This window comes from Papilio machaon, chromosome 17 (assembly GCF_912999745.1).
Source record: "Papilio machaon chromosome 17, ilPapMach1.1, whole genome shotgun sequence".
NCBI lineage: Eukaryota > Metazoa > Arthropoda > Insecta > Lepidoptera > Papilionidae > Papilio > Papilio machaon.
Window position 1 is genome coordinate 2,290,612 of NC_060002.1, and position 24,974 is coordinate 2,315,585.

The window sequence follows — 24,974 nt, forward strand, 5'->3', positions numbered from 1 at the left end:
AAAACAAGGACGAAAAAGGTCAATATAAATTCGTTTGTCCCTTATTAGGAGTCCAGACAGGCGACAGGAGACGCGGGAGCTTTCACCCACTCCCTTTGCGAATTCTTATTGGAACAAGGCACTCCCCACCCTCCCCTTTTACCGAAATTGTAATTCAATAAGGAATATTATTTAAATGGGTCGTCTAGTGCAAATTGGGATTGTAAAGTTGTATCAGAAAATATATTTACATTTTTAATATTTTATTACCGTGAGAGTATTGTAAAGTTCTTAAGAGAAAATCTTTTAATCCCCTCACAATGAGATAATAAGTAATATCATTTAATTTTTAACGTAAACGAAGTCGCGGTAACTAGCTAGTTAGATAACCCAGTACCTACGCAATGTATAAGTAAATAATATGTCTCGTACTAATAATGAAAAAGCTCCCGTCTGCTAAAACATCGTGGGCGGACAAGGCTTTCTTGATATAACTGATCAAAAGAAATTTCTGGAACCCGTCTATGGAGGGAATGTGTGGGTGGCACTAAGTTTGCGTCCCGCAGCAGCAAAGCAATTTATCAAATATTTTTTCTTTACATATAACTACAATAAAAATTAGTGTAGCAATGTATGAAATTCAAGCTGAGAATTATATTTATTTAATAAATTTTTGTTAAGTTTTAGGTAAAATTATTCAAAAAAGTTGCAATTCTAAGCTTTTATAAATTCCATTATATAGCGTGTAATATTTTTACTTAGTTATTTTTTTATTCAGATCACCTTGTATACAAAGATTATAGAATAAAATATCGTCTAGGCTGGAAGTAATAAGGCCACTAGGAAATACTCCCCTAGGGTAATACGAACTCAAAACTTGTAATTGGTGTATTGAGAAGCCATTGTCTGCTTTCGCGTATTTCGCACGTTCCATTAAAACGAAGGGTTTCTATCTACTTACCGGGGTAGAGAACTTTGAAACCCTTCATCTATAGATATTGGAATATACCTTAATTATTATAATTAGTTAGAGTCTAATTATAAAGTTTATGTAATTATCACTTACCAATGATTAGGTGGTAGTTAAATTTAATTCTTAATCAGCTTTGTAACTATGATTCAATTTTTTTGTAGTACAAACTGCTTTTACGTTTTATTTCTATTAATATTTAATTGCATATTTAAGGCATATTATGTATATTTTTAATTAAATATTTCTACGTACAAAAGCACTCATAATTGTCCAATAAAATACGTACAATATTGAATAGATATCTTACGAACCGATATAATTAAGGTGTATTTTTTACAATCTGTAATTAGAGCAATTTTTATAAAAATAAATACAATCGCTACTGTAATTCAAATGCAATTACGTTTTTCAAAGATCACAGGAAATAGCCGGAACGTATACACGATCACACATGATATCAAATCGAAATTATTACATTGTGCTCTATTGTGTTCGTGATAAGGGCTATAATACAATCATTTTCAACATTATGCGATCGAATGTACAATTTTTTTCTAATGTAAAGACATATCCAATTGTGCTTGATTTGCTGTAAGATAATTGAGATTGTTTTTAATTGTTTAGTTTGCGATTTTTTTGCGAATGTAGTTAATTATAAAATAATCATATCTCTAGAATCTCTTATGTATGGGGCCTAAAAACCATTCGTTTGCGGCTAACATTTATAGAAGTTTAAGTCCCTTGAAGTTTCTTATTTAGTCTGAGAAATTAAGAGACGTGATTAAAAAAAATAATCTTGCTAATATTATAAATGCGAATGTTTAGATGGATAGATGGATATTTGTTTGAAGGTATCTCCGATACGGCTGAACGGATCTTGATGAAGTTTGCCAGAGATGTAGAACATAGTCTGGAAGAACACATAGGGTATTTATAAAGATTTTTTTAATGCCGCGTGGACAGAGTCGCGGCCGACAGCTAGTTAATAATAAGTGACGGAAATAAGTGACACATTTACGGCCGTTAATGACGGCCCTTATAAAATATTAACAGCAATCAGTGATTTGAAATGATAAGTTCTAGATGGCAGACGGCCCTGACCGCTCCCCTTTCTACAAGAAAGCCGGAAGGATTTCAAACAATGCAGTCATTCACGTACCAAGCGAAGCGAAGCGTCAAGGGCCGTAGTTCCCTCGGGAAGTCGTCAAATCATGGCACTCGATCGAGAACACCAAGGTAGGGGCTATCATTTGAATGTTCCCACATACTTTATGCTAATAAGCGATTTGATCGAATTATTTAAAAAAAAGTGCTTTTTATTTGAATATAATTAACATAATTAAGCAGTCTTGTATTTACCTAAACCTTTCTAAGAATATCTGAACTATCTGACTTTTATCAAATACTAGCTTTTACCCGCGACTCCATCCGCGCGGAATAAAAAATAGAAAACTGGGTAAAAATTATCCTATGTCCGTTTCCTGGTTCTAAGCTACCTGCCCACCAATTTTCAGTCAAATCGATTCAGCCGTTCTTGAGTTATAAATAGTGTAACTAACACGACTTTCTTTTATATATATAGATAGCAGTTGCAAGCGACTTCCACGCGGAATTATAAAAAATTATAGTAATAAATATAGCTTCCCAACAGTAAAAGAACTTTTCAAATCGGTTCATTGATTTCGGAGCAAATTCAACGAAACCAAACAAACAATGAAATCTTTCCTCGTTATAATATTATATAGCGTATAGCTTCGTATGCTTTATTTGAAGCAAACGTTCTGGTTCTGCCCACTTATGAGTTCTTAGAGTACTGCACTTTATTGACGTCAAAGATCTTTGTTTACTACAAATTACATTGGTATCATATCCTTTAAGAGGATGATATATATATATAATTAATTAAGGAAAAATAATGGATCCAGGTCATTCTGTATGGCTATGTGTATTCACTAACATAGATCTGTGGTTAATTTTAATAAGAGATATAGGAATCATACCCGCAACTAGGGTACAGGAAACGACTTATAATTTGTCATTATAAATTCCAGCGTACTTAGGTGTTACTATAAACAGGCTAAATACATTGCGGTCAATGCACAAAGCTTTGTCGAGATTATAAATAGCGAGATTATAAAAAAAAGAAGGACGGACAAAGTAAAAACAAACATTAACTGCACTTTTCATCACACGCATACAAATTCAATAAATTTACACGTTTCAAAATGTACTTTAAATACAGATTTAATAAAGAATTTTATGATAAAAGATATAAAAGCTGTTGTTATCGATGTTTATTCTCACATGTTCGCCGTAAACATTTTATAAATAGTATTTTATCGGCAGTTGTGTTAAAATTCAAATGTTAGTGAGAATGCTATGAAGAAAGCATCTTAAAGCGTCTCAATGAATAATACAGCATGTTTAATAACGCCATACATTATACAGGTTGTTTTCTCGAAGGAGCCCGCGGATACGTGAGCGCGCAAGATGAGCGAACGCGCCACGACTTAGTGATGTAACCTTGCTAATATTATCGATAATATAAAAAAAAACAGTTTTAAAAATCACAAATGTTTTTTTATAAATACGACAAAATTATATGCAAATAAATGTTTTCAAAAGAAATAGTTTTCTATCAAACTACGCTACTACTATTCTTGTATTTTTCTGACACAAAAGGTAATAATGTAGTTACCGTCGACGCCCCTTTTCGTGCTGCAAATGTTAGTGTGAAACATAATTGCGTTCTGGTCTGTAGGATACTGTAACAAGAAGTGATTACACGTATACCAACCTACGTATCAGTAGCATATGCAAAGATAGTAGTTTGCGTCTGCTCTTAAAAAATTGTGTTATTTTTTAAAAAGTGAAGTGATATTGTTAAATAAAACTAGCTAATGCTAAATAGTTTTGTAAAAAAAAAAGTGAAACAATTGATATAATTTTTGGAATTTTCCGAATTTCAGCGTAATGCGATGTCTATGGTTAAAGATTTGGATCGGAACCAAGTATAGTTACGCTCATCCCTAGTAGATCCTGTCCAGTGAGGAGACATTCCATTTACCTAATGTGGCAAACAATGCGAGCCGGCGGCCATCAGATGCTATTTCGGGAGCGCATTTCGTCTGACGTTTTCTTTGAAGCAATCAGTTATCGATAAGAAGCGGCCGCTGCGTGATATCGTTACTAAACAGGAATCTTTTGAACCCCGCACCGCTTTTTGGCTAAAAACTATCAAGTTCGATTTTATTACAGCCAGGACCGTGAGAATTTTTTGTGTATGATGTTTATAAATGAGATTCAGTTATGTAGGGAGATTTGTGAAAAAATATAGCACTTTCTACAAAAGTTTTTTATTTTTATCTTCACTTGTTTTTAAGTTATAATATAAAGGAGCAGGTAAAGTGGGACAATATCTTTGATTTTCTTTCCTTGATTTTAAAGATGGGTCAAGACAATTATAAATGGTGACCATCCAACAAAACCTGTTACATAGGGGTTTTCTAGATAAATAATCTGTATTCAAAAAAATTAGCAATCCTTTTACCGAGCAGATTGCTTGGGGCGATACAATAATTATAGACAAGGCAGGTGTTGTTATAGAGGAACGCGAAGACCTGAGGAATGTAAAGCCTGTCATAACAATATATCATAGATAATTATAAGCGTAGGAGCACTAGCGTTATATAATTTGCAAAAACATGACCATGACAGCTTTTACAAAGGTTCAAATAAATTACTAGAAAGATCGAGTTGATAAACTCTAAATTGGATTAGTTTTTAATTAAAGAAATGTCTGAAAAAAACGAGAAGCGATTGTTATTTAATGATAACCGGCTGGCAATTGGTCTATACGTTTTAACTGCCACTTATTGAGGTCCATATTAGGTAGCCAACTAAAAATGAATGGGCAGTGTCAAATTTGAAAATAGCACGAACAATAACAGTAAAGAGTCCGCAATAATTGTACGGAAATGCTCATTAGCATGCGCGTGCTATGAATTGCGGTGTCCGTGACGTCACAAGAGCAGTACGATGCCGACCACGTAGAGGCGCGCCTCTCAAACAAATGATGCGGTGATGAAGCATTTTATTTGCCATATTTGGCGTGAATTCGTCTACAACCGCTAATTTCGATCAACCTGAATGCGGTGCTGGTTAGAATTCTTTCGTAATTATAGTGAGATGGTTAGGTGTTCTTTGCCTTTGTGGTGTTATTACTTGCCCTGTTGAGAAATTAATTGGTTTACAAGGTATCTAATCATGGAAGATGTTTATTTATGTGTACTCAAAAATATTATAAAGAGACATGACTTCGTTATGAGTTCTATTAAAGCTCATTCTATTTTACCTATTTTTTTGTCTTTCTAAAAGAGCAGAGTAAAATTATTGTGATGAAAATTAAAAAAAAAAACTCTTAGTTGTAAGTGTGCGCCGTGATACGTTTGATCAAGTTAGCCTAGTTGCTGATACGTGGTTATATAGGCATTAGTTCCATATCGCATAGCCCGTGGCTCAATGGAACGATGTCCTAGATTACCTTTAATGTAGCCTGCAAGTCTGTATATAGGTTGCATATAATGTTATAATAAAAAGATCGCTAACAACTTACAGTGCGATATACATACATATATTAATTCATACGAATTAAATTCGAAATTATGGATAAGACTAAAAGTAAAATGCGTTAATAAAATAAAATCATGCTAGTTAGATTGAGTTAAAAGGGATAAGACCAATCTGTAAAACAGTGAAACTGCACTTTAATTCAACAGGCAATGCCGTATTTAACTTTTGATCTATCTATATTGAATATTTTAATTTTAAAATACGCTGTAGCTAAGATAGAAGTTAACATTAATATTAGTATCTCGTTAACATTGATTAAATGGTGACGGAAATAAGTCTTCCGCATCTTGAGTAAATAATTCCCTTACAGCTTTGATGCTGTATTTATAAGATTGAACTTTCATATAAATTATACGGCACCAACTAAAGTCGAGTTGACTATAGTTGAGCTGACTATAGTTAAGTTGACTAAAGTCGAGTCGATTAAAGATCGATACATTAGGATCTTTAACGTTTTTTTTACACTAGAATTTAAATGTTTCTGAAAAATAAAATGATCTATTACCACATTTGTTATTGTATTGAGCTTCATATGTTCATAGTTCGATTTAAGATCGATAATTGTTCTAAAATAATATGATATATGTAATACATATATATTTACAAACGTATGTATTAATGTTGTACTCAAAAGTGTTAGGTACAAACATATGACTATAGAAGAAATACGACTAGTTTATATTGTACGGCTTTAGATAGCTGCAATAAATCTATAGTTTTTTCTAGGTGTAACATATTACTGGATTCTTTTATATAAATAGATACTTAATAATCAACTTCCCGTTCAAGATTGTTATAAGGAAGCTTTTATGAGACAATTTAATGTAATAAATAAAGTTGTTTATTCCATGTAAGTACATATATATTATTGTTTTTGTCTACAAGCTCAGATGAAATATGGCAAACGGGATTGGAGCTTACATTATTTTTTTACCTTTTAGCGCCATGCTTAGAGCTAAGGTTTATAGGTTTGTACGTGGCGATTACAGTTTTTGTAAAAGTCTAAATCAAAGGTTAAAAAGGCATACGTTCTTCAGATTTAATCCAGTGACATAGTTGGTTTAAATAGTCGTTATTGAAAGTAGTAACCTTTACCGCTTGTTTTAAAGCTGTTTTATTTTAAATTCAATATTGTACTACTATAAACTAGACTATAATATTATCATATCTGGCTAACAAGAATGACCGGAGTTCGTTATTTTCAACAGCAGCATGTAATAAAAAATAACGATATTGTCTCGAGTAGTGCAGAAAGTTCTGAAAGAACATTTTACTAGAACACATTTTTATTAAATTACAATTTTGATTTATTATTTAAAATAGCTATCGCGCATTTGTCTGTGTGGAATAAAAAAATAATTGAGTTAGTAGCTTGCGGGCTAGTTCAGACTATAATCTATGGCTGTTCCAAATGTCATACAAATCCGATCAAACTGTATGGAGTTACGAGGCAATATAACATGCATATATCCTTCCAAACCTTGGTATTGTTAATATTGGTTTATTTAGTAGCTTTTCGAAGAAGTCTGCTGAAAACATTTTAAATGCGTCCCTTGCGTAACTAATGACTGTTTCCGACAGATGATATTATTAATAGGACGATGTCATTTCTTTGTGTTTCCTATAAGCATAATAAATTAAACTCAGACGCTGTCTTTGCATGGCATCCTTAATACATGACTAGTTGAAAAAATGAAATTTGGGAGAAATACAAAAATTCCCGCTTCACCTACCCTATTATAAAGGAATAAGAACACAATATTACTATAATAATTCTATTACAATTAAAAAACATCACTTCAGTGTTGTTTTAATATAGCAACATAAAATGCAGGAATTGCTTATCCATTTTAATCCGGAAAGTTTTTAGAATTATGGTGTACCTACAAGAGATAAATTTCCTTCCACCTACAAGTGTTTTTACGAGGCAATTAGATAACAGTGATTTAAAGCGAACAGACGTACCGCGGGAGGTAATTTTAAAACTGGTAGTCCACAAATAGATCACTATGATATATATGAACATTTTTAATTTTGTGATGGTCAAATATAACGCAAGTAAAGAAATAACAAAAAAAATATAATCTCACATTATCTTACTAATATTATAAACGCGAATGTTTAGATGGATGGACATTTTTTGGAAGGTATCTCCGAAAGGCTGAACGGATCTTGATTAAATGTAGCATAGATGTAGAACATAGTTTGGAAGAACACGTACGCTACTTACTGTGTTTTTTTTTTAAAATTCCACGCGGACGGAGTTGCGGGCGACAGCTAGTATTATTAAATAGTATATATACAGTGCGTCATTACTGTATTGGTTACTAACTTAAATAATAAATAATATTTTATGTCAAATATCAAATGAAATGTCAAATGTGACATATTAAAACGGGCCGCCTATACTATACGTTTTGATTATTATAATTATCGATGGTCTTTGGCAAGTTATTTAATTTAGTTCTTTTTAATATAATATGTGCCTTACACTAATCTGACTGCAAAAATGTCGTGACGTCATTAAACTTGCACTTACAGGTAAGGACACTGCATAACAGGATGCCAATACAAATAACAAGGGAAGTTACTGCAAAAAAGGTATCTGTTAGACCATAGTGAGAACAATCACTTTGATACGACTAATGTAGTTGTGTATTGAATCGCGTCAGGTGATTCTTAAACCATATTGGGTAGTGTCAGTTGATTTGTTTTGTATTCAATAGTAATTGATATGTAACTTAAATATAGTAAAAATTACGATACGTATTCCTTTATTAGGTACTAGTGGTCGGAATTAAAAAAGTAGCCTATAACATTCCCCCCCACATCAGCTATCAACCAGTAAAATCCTCGTCGAAACTGGTGCAGCCGTTTCGGAGATTACTCGGAATAAATGCTGACGAGCGGACGGACAGACAGACAACATTTTTTATAATTGGTTTCTCGTTATAAGCTACGCAAATACAACATATTCACCAAAATATGTATTTTTTATATACACAGTATATTACACAACGTTACATACAGTACTTAAATATTATTAATTGTATATAGATAGATGGGATAAAGTAGATAATAGTAGACTATTTAAAAAAATGTTATTGAAATATGACTGAGTTCTCTATAACTATTCGCAACTAAAATTGTACCTAAAAAGCTCCATTTCAGTGTTTGACAATTAAGGTTTTCATAAAAATGTACTATATTTTTCAGGTATTTTCACGCTATTGTTACACACAAATCGTAGTTTGTGAGGTGAACTCGGTCAACTGCACAAATTTTCAGCAAAAGCGACGCTTGCTGTGCTGGTTTTTTTATATCGAACTTTTAACTGCCGGTTATAAAACATGCTTATTATTCTATTGTCAACTTGAATTTTGTATTTTAAAACCATTCAAAATTTCGTTGTTCGCTTCTACTTCTTTCTTTATTAAAATTACTGTTGTAATCAAACAAAACATTATAGAAACAACATGAAAAAAGTTGTAAAAGCAGAAAGAAATATATTCGTAAGAACTTTATCACCGACGATGCTCAAAGAATTCTCTTTTGATCTGCTGAAATCAATTGTGATAAGTACCTTATCATAAAAACATTTCAGTTGTAGAGCATCCATATTACATACTAAATTACTCTAATATTGACCAGTACGCAAAATTTTCGTTAATAAATTGCATGACCTTAATTTATATTAATTCACAAAATTGTCAAGCGGCCTAGAAAAATACACGTATCTGTCGTAGTTGTAGGTAGCTTCCCACATCATCGTATCCTATATCTTAGATGGATGTTAGCGAAGATATATTTTCGTGATAAATGAACGTTATTCCATTTTGATAAAGTTCAAAATGCTTCGTTTTATGACAATAATTTAATTTGTTGGTATGTAATCAACGGATAGAAACAAATGAGAGCGTCCGCAGATTGAATAAAGCATTTAACCCTTGACTCCATGTCGTTATTGTTTAGTGCTAATATGTGCAATTTTTTTTAAAGATTAAACTAGTTATGTAACAATAAATTCCTTTTGGCCTCACAACACACTACAGACCTTATTGATTCCGTATTCTGGTATTCTCATTAATCTCGAAGTATAGGCACTAAGACTAAGCCTTCGGGAACTCCTCGTTGTGCACGATTTAAAGCATAAAGAAGGGAATCACGAGTCACCACTCAAAAAACAAAGGCCGAAAGGAGGCACTCGCCTTTATCGAAAAGATACAACCCTAGTTAAGTCGACGTAAGGGAAATGCGGTTCAGTACAAGCTTAGGGTGTGTATTCACTGAAGCGGAACGGAAAAGGGCATAGAAATTAGTGATGCAACGGAAGTGTCTTACCGGAACCAGAAACGGAAACAGATGTCAAAAATAAATTTTAGCAGAAACGGAAACGGAAGCGGAAACAGAAGTGTAAATAATAAAAAAAAACATATTTACAAATTTTTTTTTTGGTAAGAACAGTTTGTATTCGTTTTTAATTTATTAAGGCATTGGATATCGGTGTCCTTTAGCATTCAATATATGTATTTTTACTGTGCTGCAATAAGTTAAAATACGTTTTTTTTTAATTTATTTTCAGGGAACAAAATTACACTATTTACAAATTAATGTTCGCCAAACCACTCGTGTTGACAAACGACAAATATATTTCTTTATTAATACATTCACTGCTGACCGCTCGGATCCGAGTTGGCAGAGCTATTAGTAGCGGCGCCTCCCTCTCGGATCCGAGCGAGGGCCCGTTCACTATGTAGTAGCCAGTAAGCCGCCGGCGTTTGAAGCGAGTCCATGTTGCTTTGTGTGGCCACTCTGGCAATATAGTCAACTAACGAAAAAGAGTATTAGTTTCATTCTTACAGTGTTGTAGTGATTAGTACCACGTTCGTACGGAGGCAAACATACAAATATCTTGTAACACATGAAGGATGTATAGTGAGCTGATGATAATAACGATAACGATATATTACATGGTTATCACTTATTCAAAAGTACATTTAATAACTCGTAAGTATGAAATAGTCACATTTTGCCAGTTATCAAATTTTATATGGACTACAACTAGACAGTTTACTCCAGCAAGAGAAACTGATTGTTTCAAACAGCAGCAGAAAATATAACGCGCTTAAATTCACGAAAAAGTACGTAAACAAACAAATGCGACAAGTGCCAAAAGGCCGCGCACGGACTGCGCGTCTCGCGCCGCGCACTTGGATCTCTCAGCCGTCGTAAAGTTCCGTTTTATCTCCGTTATAAAAGTTGCGGAAACAGAAGCAGAAACGGATGTTGAAAAGCACGCGGAACTTCCGCACTTGCGGAAACGGAAACAGACATCCGTTGCATCACTAATAGAAATGCTGTGAAAATCTATGGGGTTGTTGCACCAAAGTTCACGCACAAGTACTAAAAATTAAAAAGCATTTTACTTTTGCCACATTCTAACATATTTTTTTGTCATATTGAATATTTCAAATATGGACAAAACCGTCAAAGTCAGGTACTAAAATTAATTTCGACATATTGCATTGTATACTAGGCGTTTTAATCCATTAAATTTTTTCTGTTGAATGTTTCAAAGATTACATTTTATATTTCTAAATACTTCAAACATTTTCATCCTATTTCAAGTGACACATTACATCTCTGATCATGACAGAATGACCTTAGATTACTCATCCGTGTATCATAAAGCGTGATTAATACATGATATCACAAATCTGATAATACGTTAGTTACTTCCCGTAATAAATAAGCATCCTAGTATATAAAGTCAATGTTCTATCCATAGATCCATAGATTGTATATAAAGTTATGAAATATTACATATCGGATGTTATTATTTCATTGCGTATTAAATATATGTATACCCTTAGTTTCCAGTGATGAAAAACTTGTATAAAAATAAAAAAGGTTTTTTATAGAGAACTAGCTGTCGCCCGCGACTCCGTCCGCACGGAATAAAAAATAGAAAACGGGATAAAAATTATCCTATGTCCGTTTCCTGGTTCTAAGCTACTTGCCCACCAATTTTCAGTCAAATCGATTCAGCCGTTCTTGAGTTATAAATAGTGTAACTAACACGACTTTCTTTTATATATATAGATAACAAAGACAGTTGTATAGTTTTGTACGTATGTGTGAATTTATAAATTAAAACTAAATTCATTAAAGGTAAATTCTTGTCCACCTTTTATTTTTAACTATTTATAAATTCACAAGAGTAGTTAGTTGTTAATTTTGTCAAAATTAGTATGAGTTATTTGGTGTACTTTGCGTTCAATAGGGTTGATGCTTAAATTTCAACAAAATTTGTCGATGACGATACGCTGTCGCTTGTCACAAATAATCCTGTTAGGTTCACAGAAAGTGATCGATACTTGACAAATATTATACAAGTTTTGCTCGCTCGATGCAGCTAGGTAATGTTACCTGCGATACCAACACAAACAAGGTTGTTCCATAACGGCATACTTGTAAATCTCATTAGCTTTAGTGGCATTTTGGTATGTTAACATAACGAAATTGCTAGACAGAGGTTGGCGGAGAATTATACCCATATAAACGGTCTAGCTAGCTTGTTAAATGAAGTAAAGTCTAAACTGCAGTTTATTACGATGGGTTCTAATTAATTAAAATAAATACATTCTCTTTTGTTGAAGAATTGTGTAATATTTTATTGTGGTAGACATAACTGGGTGCCTCACCTTAATAAGTAGATTAGAAGAGATAATATGAAGTAATAAGCACACTGCTGTGTAAAGGCTTTATCCATTCAGCATGGCAAACCTAGTGAAGACACAACTTTTTTTATACTATAAATATGTACTTTTATCGCTTGTTGTTTTACATTATTTATTCTACTTTATAATTAATCAATTGTTTACTGAATGGATTAAATTAGTTTATTATTATTATGAACTAGCTAACTACACTAAGGAGAATCATTAAATTAATAAAACATTTAAAAACGTGCAGTTTACCAAAAGGTCAATAAAGTTAAATTTAATACTAAAAACAATGTAATCATTCATTCGATTCCTTCAGCAATGTTTTTTTTTTGTATCGTTTTAAATTAATCATTTGAGTTCACTTCGCTGTCGCTTGACATTTGACAACGGAGGGTTTGAGAAAGGGGTAAGTGTAAACAAAACACTTCTAGCAGACACTTGTCCCGCATAATCGTCCTTTCAGACTGCTAAAGGATAAACGCATTCATATCTCACATTCATGGACTCAAATAACGCATGTCGTGTTATATGACATGTCAACTTTTTTTTTAAATATTATAACAATTTTCGGCAACTTTTATGAGTTTGATGACTTAGTTATATTATTATATTATGTACACTCAAGGCTGCATGTTTATTGCGTTTTTACTATCGTAACACTAGTACAAAAACATAGTATCTCTTTTATTTTAAACTAACTGTCGCCCACGTCTCCAGCCGAGCGGAATTAATAAAAAAAAAAATAATCAGTAACCTCTGTGTTCTACTAGAAAATGTTTTACATCTATACCAAATTTCATCAAGACCCGTTGAGCCGTTCCAGAGATACCTTCCATTCATCCAAACATTCACATTTATAATATTAGTAAGATATGTTTGCTAGAGGTTTTTTTTGCATTGGAAATATTGCCGTGTTGTTTAAACATTGTGTTCGCTTGTAAAATACGATTCCTACACTACATGCATTAGTGCTAGAAAAGCTTTTAAAAGCATGCATACCTCGGAAACACAAGAAAAGGTAAAACAACACATAGCTAGAAGTACTAGTAGGTAGGTACTCGAAATTTTACCACTGGCAGTTTTTTTGTTATTATGTCAGTAAAAGAAAAAAAGACGAAAGTTTTCTTGTTTTATTGTTTTTCATATTACGATTTATATTAAAGAAATATAAAAAAAAAATAAGTATCATGTTTTTCAAATTTGGAATCAAAAAAGTATTTAATAACTTTCTCTGTGCATGACCACTCCTAAACAAATGAAGTAGTTTAAATGCTTAAAAATAACCGTAAAGCAATTTACTTGGAGATGATCAATTTATGGTTTCGAGAGCTTATTTAAATGTTACATTCATGGCCGATAAATCTTCTCGCTCTGCTATTAGCGTCGTATGCTAGAAAAAAAGTATGCACAAGTGGGAGCGTTATTTCACTCAGGGTTCAGTATAAACGCATGATTTTTTAATAGGCCGATATATTTTACTAATATTATTAGCGAAAGTTTAGATGGATGGATCCATGGATGAATGGATATTGGTTAGAAGGTATCTCCGTATCGGTTTAACGTATCGTAACGTATAGTCTGGAAGAATACAAAGGCTACTTATTATTTTTTATAATTCGCGCAGACGGAGTCGTCAGGTAGTTTAATGTAAAACATTCTTAAGAAGAATACACATATTTATTTTAATTTAAAACATAATAAATAATTAAAGTTTGCAGAACCCTAAACTTGTTTGATAAGTGGCAGAGTTCTGTAATGTAACATTGAAAATATATCGGAGCCCCTAGAACTGTACCAGACTTAAGATTTATGGCCGTTCATCGATAACGGTGTATTAATAATTTTAATGCCAATTCTAGGGTCAATAGTACGGACATGAAACGGTTGTATTTGTTAATAACTATTAGAGTTTGAGATTGGTTGAGTAAATAATGATGCACGATGAAAATATAGTTTGTTATTCATTAACAGCCTTTTGTCATTTTAGACGTAAAATTATATGTATTTCGGTAGCCTTTGTGATGAAGAATCTTTTGTTGAAAAGAAATACCTAGGATACCTAAGATAACTAATTAAGGTTGCTACCAAAGATATAATATTAATTATTAATATACAATATTTTTAACCTTACTACTTTATTTAATAATTTACTTTTGACAAAATTTTAGAGGGACTGGATAAAGATAATAATAGAAAATTTCGCTCACAAAAAAATTCAAACACATTTTTTAGTTATATACTCTTACATTGTTTAAAAATGACAGACTTATTAAAGAACGTATAATTTTATTCGTATAATAATGTACGAAGTAATCGTTCTAGCACAGGAAATGAAACCCGGTATCGTCTGACTGAGCAATGCTGTGAAATTGCTAGATCCTGATATTGGGTCACACCTGAACTGCGGCGCGGACGCTCTAGATACCCGTTGACCTTTGACCTATAATGCACTAGAATAATAAACCTTATGTTGAATACTCTCATGTGTCACCTAGACTTTAATAAATACTATTATAGGACACTTTATAGTACCAGCTGACAAATGACACCTGAAATCTTAAAAATAGTGAAATAACCGCTGCTCTGTTGCAGATGTCTCCCTACGTTTAACGAATAGGGAAGAAGGACATGATACTTTCCTATAATATCTCTCCCCCGGCAATAATACTTAAAAGAAGCATGAGATTGAAGTCTTTTTTCCGCAAAGATTGGTTTCTGTCGAGACTCAGGTGAAAACTATAACCTTACTAGCTGTGCCCGCGACTTTGTCCGCGTGAAATACTATTTTGGGTAGCATTTTTTTTGGGCTAATTATTTTATTTAACCAACGTGCTATGCTTTGATGTATGGAGAAGAACATAGAAAGAGGTGTGCCCGGACCGCGCCAAATGTAGGTCCTGGGTCTCTGCCTACCCCTCTGGGTTACGGGTCGTGAATTATGTTGTTGTTGTGGTTTTTACTTAAACTTATAAAAAATGCCAAAAAATATAAAAGTTACAAAATATTCACATAAACATCTTCCCATACAAACATTCATCCCCTATTCCGTTTTGTTACATTGCAACCTTGAGGGTAAAAGTTTTACAAATTTAAAATGACATTTTTATTTATATCAAATTAGCAGCCTAAAAAATAATTTTAAAGCTTCTAACTGTAAAAATGACGATACTTCCATACAAATTTCCACACTCACTTTCAGCCTCTTATAAACCTTTTTTCGCGTTAAAAAGTAGGCTTTGTCCTTCCTCAGGCTCTAGACTAAATATTGGTAAGGGTAACATCAAAACATATTAAACAAAACATTCACCAAAACCTTACATATTGCCTAACAAAATTTCATCCCCTATTGTTATTTAGCACTCTTGGGGGCAAAATTTTTACAAAAATTTAATTTCCTATTTATTTATATAGAATTAGTAACCTCAAAAATAAGTTTCAAGGTTCTAACTGTAAAAAAAGACGATACTTCCATACAATTTTCCACCCCCTCTTTCAACCCCTTACAACCCCCTTTTCGCGTTAAAATGTAGCCTACGTCTTTCCTCAGGCTCTAGACTAAATATTGGCAAGGATAACAGCAAAACATATTAAACAAAACATTCACCAAAACCGAGCATATTGCCAATGAAAATTTCATCCCCTATTGTTATTTAGCACCCTTGGGGGTAAATTTTTTACAAAAAATTAATTTCATATTTATTTATATAGAATTAGCAACCTCAAAAATAAGTTTCAAGCTTCCAACTGTAAAAATGACGATAATTCCATACAAACTTACACCCCCACGTTCAACCCCTTGCAAACCCCTTTTCGCGTTAAAATGTGCCCTATGTCCTTCCTCAGGCTCTAGACTAAATATTGGTAAGGGTAATAGCAAAACATATTAAAGAAAACATTCAACAAAACCTCACATATTGCCAAACAAAATTTCATCCCCTATTGTTATTTAGCACCCTTGGGGGTAAAATTTTACAAAAATTTAATTTCATGTTTATCTTTATCAAATTAGCAGCCTTGAAAATAAATTTCAACCTTCTACCTGTAAAAATGACGATAATTCCATACAAACTTTCACCCCCACTTTCAACCCCTTCAAACCCCTTTTTCGCGTTAAAATGTAGCCTACGTCTTTCCTCAGGCTCTAGACTAAATATTGGTAAGGGTTACAGCAAAGCATATTAAACAAAACATTCACCAAAACCGAATATATTGCCAAACAAAATTTCATCCCCTATTGTTATTTAGCACCCTTGGGGGTAAAATTTTTCCAAAAATTTAATTTCATATTTATCTTTATCAAATTAGCCTTAAAAATAAGTTTCTACCTGTAAAAATGACGATAATTCCATACAAACTTTCACCCCCACTTTCAACCCCTTACAACCCCTTTTTCGCGTTAAAATGTAGCCTATGTCCATCCTCAGGCTCTAGACTATCTGTGTACAAAATTTCATTTAAATCGGTTCAGTAGTTTTTGCGTGAAAGCGAGACAGACAGACAGACAGACAGACAGACAGACAGACAGAGTTACTTTCGCATTTATAATATTAGTAAGGATTAAATGTTGGTTTCCTAGATATTACCCACGTTTTTACATGCATCGTTTTAACATTGACTTCAGTTCGAACATGGCACGCGAGAATGAAGTATTGTTTAGCGAAGTTTTCCGTAGACTGCATCTGTTATTATGGAAGAGCTGAAGTAAAGTAGTACTTATTACATTACTAGCTGTCAACCCGCGACTCCGACTGCGCGGAATTAAATAAAGCTAAAGGAGCCTATGTATTCTTCCAGACTATGCTCTACATCTATGCCAAATTTCCTTGAGATCAGTTGACACGTTTTGGAGATACCTTCTAACAAACATTCATTCATCCATCTGAACATTCGCATTTATAATATTAGTAAGATTAATGCATTAAGAGTCATTTAAGGTTTACCATAATATAATGTAGATTATATTCCTCTTCTATTCTATATATATAAAAGAAAGTCGTGTTAGTTACACTATTTATAACACAAGAACGGCTGAATTGATTTGACTGAAAATTGGTGGGCAGGTAGCTTAGAACCAGAAATCGGACATAGGATAATTCTTACCCCGTTTTCTATTTTTTATTCCGCGCGGACGGAGTCGCGGGTAAAAGCTAGTGACAAATAAAAAAAATCTTTTATTAAATCTAATTATTACAAAGCTTTGCTTGGAATACAACGGTGAGATATTTTTATTTTTAAAGTTCTTCTGAGCGGACTTAAGTTGTGGTGTAAACAATAAAAATGGACCAGAGTGCCTTCCCAGCTATTATTCTGTCATCGTTTCGTTCGCTCCTTACCCGGCCTGGCTGCTTAGCTAATTGGGTCGCATTGTTGATGTAACCCAATTATTTTATTCATGGGAACCGCCTGCGGAAAACAGTTAAGTCAACTAAAGTTTATGTAAGAAGCGTAGGCAGATATGCCTGAATTTGCGAACACTAAATGTTTTTTTTAATAGACGAAGAATAGAATATTGTCAGTAAAATAATCTTACTTCTTACTAATATTGTAAATGGGTATCTTTGGATGTATGTATGGATGGATGGATGTTTGTTAGAAGGTATCTCCCGAACGGCTGCATGGATTTCTCTGAAATATGGCACAGATGAAGAACATATCCTAGAAGAACATATACTTATTAAGTTATTTTTAATTCTGCGCGAATGGTGTCGCCGACGACGGCTAGTATACATATAATAAAAAATATAATCATTCGACATTTTTATTTTCATCTAAGTGTTGTCATGTCTTCTAACCAGTAAAGAGTTTTAATAGCTTTAGCAGTACCCGTTGAATCTATAGACAAACTAATATGCAATCCAGCAACAGCTGAACTAATATCCAGCGTTGTGCTCAAGTAATCAAGTGTTAGGAAGTAGGTCGTGAACGTTCAAGTGCTGCACGGCAGTGCTTCACGCTAGATACGTATTGAAAGTCAATTGATAAATCTAGTAGTGAAAAAAAATATTTAGGGAATTAGTTGGACAAGTAACCGTGGGATTCTGAAACCAAATTCCCCGTTTAAAAGAAATTTTTATCTCTATTTTGTCAAAGGTAATGACAGGGATGACGATATGTTTTGTACACATATTTTGGTGTCAGAAACCAACGGTTAGTGACGTTAATTTTGGTCCAAATTCACAAAACAAAAAAAATTGCTACACTACAATGATCGACACGTGATTTATATTTAGATATCCTGGATTGAGGAATAAATATATTACCGCCATTTGACGAAATAATTAAAATATTATCAAATGCTATCAAAAAATTTACTCCATAAGTTTCTATTCGTACGGATTTTCTTGGTCCTTAATCATATAAATTAGAGACGATAAATTGGGGTAGATAAATTGGAAACGCACAGAAAAAGGATATGTCCTCTTCCTATGCATCTCTTCCTCCGTCAAATCCACTACTCCTTCCCATCCTTATCCTATAAGAAAAGGATGGGAAGGGAACGTGGACTAAAATTAGACCTCCGGCACCCATTTATAATATTAGTAAGATAATATTAAGGTTACCTATTTATTTTTTCTGGTAATCAACAAATAACCGTGTATATAAAAACAGAAATGTTAAATGTGTAGCATTGCTAAATAAGGTAAGCAATAAATTGAATTGCAGGGCACTCGAACCGCGGAAGTGGCGGTTGCAGCACCCAGGACGGCTAGTGCCCAGCGCAGGGTTACTGAACTGACAAGTCACTGATTCCAATGGATAATTACATCAACACTATATCAAATTTCATTTAAAATTTACAACATTTTTTTAAAATAAAACTATTTGTATTAGTTCTCATAAGCTTACACGTAACAGTAAAATATCGTAACGTAAAATGCGCTTTAGATCCACAAGGATATGGATTAATAAACATGGAATACTTTAGTAATAAAGATTTAATTAGTAGTAATAGAATAGAAATTAGTAGTAAATTTCTTCCCTTTTTCACTGAAATTAGGTTGTATTGATTATACATAATTAATATTACAGTGATTCAAGGTAAAGTATACTCGGATTTAGTAGAACGGAAACGATTCCTGTGCGGCGCTATCGGCGCTCCCTCTACTCGGTGCCAAGCCGCGCTGCGCCCGTGCACTCGTAGCGTCTTGCATGCACCAACCCAGTATAGGGTTGTCGATTTTTGTTAAGGATTACATTGACTTTAAAGATTGCAAGTGTAAAACATTTTATTTCAAACTAAAAGTTATAAACTTTAAAAGTGTAAAACAAACTATCTCTAAATTGTAAGTAGGTATGCTTGAGTTGCTGAGTTTAAGAAATAACGTATGTTTTTACACACTAATATTACATTTTTTAACTTTTAACATAGGAGAAAAATTAATTAAATTAACTGTATAAATTAAGGAAATTAAATTATATAATAATATTATAGATTCATTTTTTATCAGTAACCTAGATTTTTCAGTTGTGGCAGCCCTATCAATGGGCATAGTGCAACACAAGCCGACACGCATACATTTCCGCAGGCGACTCCAGCCGGAATGACAATCAGGCCATTGTCTATTGTAAACGGAGGCCGCTCCACGGAGTCCTTTAAGCAAAGATCCTGCTATATACGGATAGCTTTATGCAGTCAACAAACAGAACAGCTACAACTGCCGCTGTCGACTATTTGAATTGATCCGTGTACAGCAGCCCTTAGCGGCTGATCATGGATGCGATGATACTCAGCTGACACATTAACGAACCTTACCTGGTGTACAATAACCTTTGTTTCGCGAACTTCGCAACCTATCCAAATGAAATTTACAAAGCCTTGTACTGGTACCTACTATGTACTATTACTAGCTAGTATTATTTAATGGGATTTTAAATATTGCCTCCTTAATTGTTGAAAAAAGATAATAGACAAACAATTTGCAAAACAACATTGTTATTGTACAACAAATACGTAGCCCTACGTTTGAAACGTTTTGTGCTGAAGATATCAGTCAATATGCACTGTGTTTGCAAATAAATGAGGAAAATTTGTTGTGTAGACTACATGATGTTATTGTATTTTCTGGGTACATATTATTCTAATTATATCAAACGCATAAATAACATTTGTTTACGCAACTTTTGATTCTTTGTTACATTATGAAACTTTAATATAAGACGAGTGCGAGAGGAAAATATACATTTTCCCTTCGTCTCTTGGTTTAGTGTTTTGTTTGTTCTATTCGAGTTACCTTAATATAGTTTGCAAACTTTGCCAAAGCCAACACAATTTATTACCACACGACTCATCAAGATTGATAACTTGATTTCTTGTTTTATTCATTTCTTTGATTAAAATTTGGTTCAATAATAGTGACTGTATATTTTGGAGTTGAGTGAAAAGCGGAATATGGTAATTCGGTTAGAACCAATGAAGTGTTTTGAAAGATATTAATTTTTAAAATCATGAAAAGAAATGAATAATTTCAGACTTACCTTATATTTGTTATCCTTCTGTTGTAAAAACTTCTTTTATGGCTGCTTCATGTTTGTTATATCTGAAAATAAAAAAAGGAATATTTTAAAAGACGTTAATTAACTTTCAAGTCCCCACATAAAAAATACAATATAATGAAGTAGGTATAATAGAACGAATTTAAAAAGCAGTAAATTAAAAAAACGAATGATAAAAGCTTTATTATAAAACTGTGTAAATGGAAATTCCATTCAAAAGTGGCCCAATCTGGTGTAGGTAAGGGGGTAAAAAAGGGGATCGTTTCAGCCCGACGCATCGCTTCTCCGGATCGTGGCTTAGTGCAGGATATCCGACAGGGAATGCAAAGCGAGAGAGAAATGCAACGTTACTGTTATTTGGCTGACCTTTATTGACAATTGCGGCTTTATTTAAAACTAGCTATAGCCCGCGACATCGTCCACGTGGAATAATAAAAACTTAAATAGTAGTCTATGTGTTCTTCCAGACTATGTGCTACATATATGCCAAAATTCATCGAGATCTTGAGCCTACATGAATTAACCTTGATCTATGATCGAGTTGTTGAGCCGTTCTAAAGATAACTTCAAACAAACATTCATCCATCTATCCAAATCTACATTAGCAGTTATTATATAAGTAAGATAAATAATTAATGATTTTTATGAAAAATTAATTATTTTTGTTCACCGACGGTTTAATACTTCTGTTTTAGTCCTTACATTATCAACATTCGCTTTGTTTCACTGCGGAAACCTAAAAAAAAAAAAAATTGTCAGAGGTTTCCATTTCTTTGTAAAACAGAAATAACAAGTTTATTTGCTGGTTTTTCGTCAGTTGAAACGCAATGGAAACAGTAACATGTGCTGTAAATATAAAGCAATATACAGTTGGGGATTTCATTTAAATCCGATGATCCAAATGGGAATAAATTGAGGTCGTACGCCGGCGGAAATATTCTATCCGTGCTTACAGGTGATATCAAATATTGAATTTAACTCGGTGTTCGCTACAGTCACCATGTTATTTATAAACACAGGACAGATGTTAACACATTGTTGACCGGCAATTTTACTGAAAACCAATCAGATAAAGAATCTGCGTATAATTCATTGAAAGATTCTTCATTACGTTCCGTCATCGTTTTTTTTTTAATTATTAAATATTTTGTACAACAAAAGATTTAGCGGGTCCTATAAGCGAGAGAAACAGCTTGTCTTGTACTGATTAACAATTGCACTGTATGGTCGCCAACAGAGAAAACAACAGCGATGCGAAAAAAAGAGCATCACCAGTTTATTGGTGGCCGGTCAGCAACGTTCGGTCATGACCGCGTCAACAAAGTGTTTAGCAATTATACCGTTTAGTCTTCACTGTTGTAGTACCTCCATTACAATAAAATGATCACCCTTTTTATAAAGAACATAGACATGCATAATAAAAGTATTAATTATTGATTTTTTTTACATACGATAGTCGAAATTCAAAGTAAGGAATACTATTTCCTCGCTTGACAAATATAACAATTGACATAGTTTATATAATATTAGGTCCTTACATATGAAATTGGCGTTTTTCGTACTGGCCACTTTAATCACGAATTTCTCCTCTTTGGTAAGGAATTCCAAATTCAAATTTGTACAGCTATAGACTCATGTATTTGTGGTTCGATGACCGCCATTCATTTGTTTTTTTTCTTCTGTTTTTTTCTGTTTGCGTCACTCATTTTACAAAATGGAAAACTTAAAATATCGCATTATTTACGAGTACGAGTTCCACGGTGGCACTAGTGCTGCGGAAACGACTCGAAGGGTGAATGATGTGTATGGCGGTCGTGTTGCAAAAGAAAACACAGTTCGTTTTTGATTCCAACGTTTTCGTTCTGGAAATTTCGATCTGCAGAACAAGCCCCGTGGACGGCCTGAGACTCAAGTTGATAATGAAGAGTTGAAGGCTATTGTGGAAGCGGATCCATCGCAAACCACGTCCGAGTTAGCTGCAGGCTGCGATGTTAGTGATAAAACTGTTTTAATTCGCTTGAAGCAAATTGGGAAGATTAAAAAGCTTGAAAGGTGGGTACCTCACGAATTGACTGAAGCAAACCGGCAAACGCGCGTCGACTGTTGCGTTACATTACTAAACCGGCACAATAATGAAGGTATTTTAAACCGAATCATTACCTGTGATGAAAAATGGGTTCTTTACGATAATCGGAAGCGCTCAGCGCAATGGTTGGATCCTGGCCAGCCAGCCAAATCCTGCCCCAAGCGAAAATTAACCCCAAAAAAGTTACTTGTAAGCGTTTGGTGGACTAGTGCCGGTATTGTTCATTACAGTTTTCTCAAATCTGGCCAGACTATTACAGCTGATGTCTATTGTCAGCAATTGCAAACCATGATGGAAAAGCTAGCGGCTAAACAACCTAGGCTGGTCAATCGCTCCACGCCACTGCTGCTTCACGACAACGCTAGACCACACACTGCGCAACAGACGGCTACTAAATTAGAAGAGCTTCAATTGGAAAGTCTAAGACATCCTCCGTACTCCCCGGACCTTGCTCCAACAGATTACCATATTTTTCGAAATTTGGATAACTTCTTGCAAGGGAAAAAATTCAACTCCGATGGGGCAGTCCAAATCGCCTTCAAAGATTTTATTGATTCCCGTCCGACTGGTTTTTTTAGTAAAGGGATCAATGAACTACCTATGAGATGGCAAAAGTGCATAGAAAATAATGGTTCATACTTTGATTAATTAAATATATTATATTAAAAAATATTCGACTTTTTGTTCCTCCCATACAAAACGCCAATTTCATATGTAAGGACCTAATATATATATCTGAAAATTATATGTACGATTAAATATGTTCGCTATATTTGAGTAGAAATTTGTGGTCACCCTGTCCTTGCTTGAGATGTCTAAGTTCGAATGCAATTTCTAGCGATGTTGATTTTTACGTAACACAGGAAATGAGATATTTCATTGGTAAAGTATCTATCATGTTATTCATAAATACGGCTAGTCTTAGGGCCCAATTTACAATGTCCATGTAACTACTTTGAACTTATTAGTACTACATTGCGAACCAGGCCCTTAGGGGTATAAGATTTATTTTTAAATAAAAGACAAAAAACGAGAGATGGTTATGATTGTCGTGAAATTACCTGTTTGTATAAAAATATGCATTATTTTTACCTCGAAAAAAAGTTATACACTAAAACCTGCCATCGTAAATGGTCTATATGTGTGTGCGTTTGCTGCGTAACAGATTAAAAGCAACTAATCGGATGTTTTTCTTAAAAAAAAAACAGAAATTTCACAAAACAATGTAAAGGGAGAAAGTTTAACATTAAACGGTCACATGTAACCACACGAGCGGATGAAAGGCGCATATTAAAAATTCATTACACAGTTGTTAAGCGAAAAAATTATAATTTTGTGGGCGACAGCTCCTTTGCGACGCGCGCACCGGAAAATGGCCGCGGCACCACGCATTCGACGCGGTTTATTTTTCGGACGAGGTTCCTGAACTCTGGTGTTTGTGTTATGAATATTAAAGATAAAACGAATGTTGTAACGTAGACGTAGGATTTAATAACGCAAATTACATTTGAATTGGTCTGTAGTGTTGTTAGTAAGCGAATACAAAAACATTTCGAAATGGAAAACCTTGAATAGATTTGACAATGTTAATTCAAAATTTTCATCAACATATCGACGCTGGAAAGCATAAACGCTGTAACCCTTGAAATCGCGAATATGTTTTTCACACGTTAATAATTTCAACCATTATCAAACGATAATGATTTTATTATAGGTTAGCACAAACTACACAACATTGATAAATACCGCATGCTTGTAGGCGTATCAGCTCACGAGTTATCATTTTTGGCTCTCCTGTAAAGTTCATACTTTCGGGGTTACAGCGTTTACGCTTTCCAGCGTCGATATAAGAATGCAATAAAATAAACAAATTTAATTACTATGGTACTAAATGTAAATAAATCAATGAAACTGTACCACAACCCCAATTGAATTCGAGTCTTGTTTGTGCAAAAGCTTTGTGCTATGATACTCTTGGAGTCACTCATTACAATCCTTTTATGTGTATAGCGTTTCTTGAACTTGAGTACATAAGCGTGACTTTGATAGCTATCTGCTCTTCACTTATGTTTAATATTTTTGA